Here is a 4,047-nt window from a genome sequence, read left to right as displayed (position 1 = left end):
ATGTATTTCCTATGTATTAATTAATATATACATTAATATATTGGTAATACATAAGATATTAACAAGTGATCAACATAATATTCAATAGAATTCTGCTAGAGAGCCAATGAGGTATCTATACAATGTGTACAATAGACTTTTTATTTAGCCTAATAAAAATAAAAAATTAAAATTGCTCCAAAAATTATCCTAATTATAAAAACTCCATTATTTTAACAAAACCATCATCCAAACCTAATTGAGAAGAATTTTTCCTCAATTCCTTCATCCTCTCCCGACAGCAGCCCCCATAGTATGTTCTTCACTGCGCATCCCACCGCGCAGAGCGGAAGACACCCTGACTGTCCAACAGCCTCGACCATAGAGCACTCCCTCTTGCGCGCACGTTTGTTCTGTTGCCGGCAACCAACAGCTCGGATGGCGCCTGCTTCCCGTCGTCAGTGTCTCATGGAATCCACCTGATGCCTCACTCTTCGTTTCAATCGTGCATCACTGGAGCCTGGATCGTCGTTCTCTTCCGTGCCGATATCTATTCAAGGGAGTGCCGTCCTGCCTCCTCTGCACTATCCTCCTAGCTTGTTGGAGCCGTGCCTGCTGACATAAAATGGATGGTTGCATTACTATATATTAGGGTGGTTGGTTTTCATTCTATTGATTGCTATTTGATTTTGCTATTGTTATTAGGTTGTTTGAATAAGATGTTATTTATTGTTTGTTTCTTTTTTTGGGTTATGTTGCTACTTTATGGTGTGCAAACATCATCATCTGAATCCATTTATTGATCATACATTTTACTTCCCCTCAAATTGTTTAATTCCAAGTAAGGTCTAAGTGATTCAGCGGTAAAACATAAATCATTTTTATTTCTTTTAGAAGAATGTATTAAAACTATGTTATTTCCTATGATTCCTCTTTTTCAAGTGTTCCTATTCTATGACTTCCACTATTATTTTCAAAACTAGATAAATTAATGAGATAATTCCAACCCTCTCAAGGAAAAGCTTATAAGTAACACAATTCTTCCAACATTTCCTCTCAAATTTAACACAATAACTTTTTAACAATAAGAAAAATTTAAAATCACCTTCAAAAAAAAGTTGACAAGGTAGCTCAGGGATATTAAAGATTCTAGAAAAAATATAACACAAGAAGATGGCTAGAATGACTTTTAGCCTTAAGTGATAGTTCTTGCATAATTAGAGAGAAGAGACTTAACTACAATAATTATTATAGGAAGTATCATGAGAAGTAAAAAAAAGAACAAAAAGAAGAAAAAAAAAGGAGCCCAGATGGCATTTGGAGGCCTTGAATAATAATGAAAACAAATTTGAGTATATACCATGACCATTGGAAATTTATCACCAAAATTACTAAATGATATAGAAAGAAACATTGTTATGATTTATAAAGGGAGACTAATAGGACTCAGAAATTAACATTCATCACTATATGACTCACTGATTCTGAGCATAGATGAATTGCAAAAGAAAAAGTCAAAATTTGTTGTAGAACAAAACTAGGCTAGAGCACCAGCAAAATTGGCATAAACAGAGGTCTCTAGGGTGCCTGAAACCATGCAATCCATGGGTCAGATCCTGCCATGAGAAAATCGTAACTAAAAGACAGATAAAATCACTGACGTGCTATATGTTTAGGGACTACCTTGAATGTAGAAATCCTAGTCTAATTTTTTAATATTTAACACAACCTAGGGATTAGGGTGTTGGAACCCTAATGGCGTAAATCATAAAAAAAAACATTAAAAGCATACCTTAGTGATACGTGCTTCAAATGTTCGTGATATGAAGAGTTCAAGAGTTATTTAGAAGATATTTTAGTTTACATTTTTAGAATATTTTATTTAATGTATTTTGATTTTGTTTATTTAATTACTAGATTGGGCCTTATGTTTATGAGCTTTAGGGTTTTCTTTGTTTTAACCTAATAAGAGGTTATAAATACCTCCTTAGCTATTGTAGTCGCAGAATAGAATTTTTAGAGGTTTCAAAACCCCTTTTTGGTTTCGTGATGTAACCACGGTGTGGACAATTGAGGTTGAGGAGTCCCTCTCTTGTTACATCGGGGAATTGGGTAGAAGGTTGATGAGTCCCTTCGATTCAATTTTCAAACTATGGCGTTGACAAGTTAGGTTGAGGAGTCCCTTTCTTGTTGCGTCAGGAAATTGGGTAGAAAGTAGAGTGATTCTCTTTGTACTCAATTTCAACTTATCTTTTTTATTTCTATTTTAATTTCAATGTATCTTTTTATTCAGTTTGAATCCTTATTTTCTTATTTATCTTTTATTTCGTATCATTTGGTATCAGAGCTCAGGTATTAGATTAATTCTTATTAATCTATATTTGTTCTTCTTTTATCATAAAAAAAGAGTCCAGTGTTTGTCGCGTCTTTCATTTTGTTCTTGTGTTCTTGTTTTCGTTTGCGTTTCATTATTTAAAAAAAAAAGAAGAAGAAGAATAAAGTGAAAAAAAAAACAAAAAAAAAGAAGAAAAAAACAAAAAAAAAAAGAAATTATCTTCCTTATAATTATTGTCCTTTTCATATATTATTTTTTTCACCTACAAGATTCGAGGACGAATCTTTTTTGAAGAGGAGGAGAATGATACGTGCTTCAAATGTTCGTGATATGAAGAGTTCAAGAGTTATTTAGAAGATATTTTAGTTTACATTTTTAGAATATTTTATTTAATGTATTTTGATTTTGTTTATTTAATTACTAGATTGGGCCTTATGTTTATGGGCTTTAAGGTTTTCTTTGTTTTAACCTAATAAGAGGTTATAAATACCTCCTTAGCTATTGTAGTCGCAGAATAGAATTTTTAGAGGTTTCAAAACCCCTTTTTGGTTTCGTGATGAAACCACGGTGTGGACAATTGATGTTGAGGAGTCCCTCTCTTGTTACATCGGGGAATTGGGTAGAAGGTTGAGGAGTCCCTTCGATTCAATTTCCAAACTATGGCGTTGACAAGTTAGGTTGAGGAGTCCCTTTCTTGTTGCGTCAGGAAATTGGGTAGAAAGTAGAGTGATTCTCTTTGTACTCAATTTCAACTTATCTTTTTTATTTCTATTTTAATTTCAATGTATCTTTTTATTCAGTTTGAATCCTTATTTTCTTATTTATCTTTTATTTCGTATCACTTAGACAGCAAGGTAGAGAGCCTACTTATGTTTTTGAGCGAAGAGACAATATTAGACGATCAGAAGGTGCTGCTTGGAGTCACTGTGATAGTTGCTGCAGTGCCACGGTTGGTCCGGGAGGCGAGAACAGTGCGCACGCTCAGAAGGTACTAGATGGAGTCGTTGCAATGGTTGCTCTAAGGGTTGCTGCGGTGCCGCGAGAATACACACGATCGGAATGTATTGGTGGTGGTTGGTCGCCTTAGCGCACGCTGGTGAGAAATTAGGAAAATGAAAGAAAGAGGGAAAGATCGTATAAAGAGTGTGTGTTCGTTTGTGTGTTTGTGTAACTAACACTAATCCTTCTTTGTTTTAAATTTGAAATTAGAAACTATTCAAAATTAATTAATTAATTTCCTATAATTTGATTTTTATTACAATTTAACTCACATTGTACACATTGTACAATACATACATTGACTCCTCATACTTTCTTTATTCAATAACATATTTAACATTTTTAGAGGGTGAGTGATAACAAATAAATATATAGGTAATACTAATTAATATATAGGTAATAAATAATTAACTATGAATATATTAATTAATACATAAGTAATACATAATTAAGTATTAATACATAATAAAGTAATATTATATATATTAATCCAGAACTATTTATTAATTACATAAGAAATAACATAATACATGCACATATACGTAATACATACATGGATAATACATTTATACATTATTAACTATATATGTTTAAAATATAGATAATTCATACATAGATAATACATAATGAGGTAATAGTATTTGTGTATTAATCTATAAATATGTATTAACTACATAAGTAATACATACATATATAATATAAAGGGAGTACATTTAACATTAGTGCGTTTCTTT

This window comes from Arachis ipaensis, chromosome B08 (assembly GCF_000816755.2).
Source record: "Arachis ipaensis cultivar K30076 chromosome B08, Araip1.1, whole genome shotgun sequence".
NCBI classification, from domain to species: Eukaryota; Viridiplantae; Streptophyta; class Magnoliopsida; order Fabales; family Fabaceae; genus Arachis; species Arachis ipaensis.
This window is presented reverse-complemented; position numbering follows the sequence as displayed.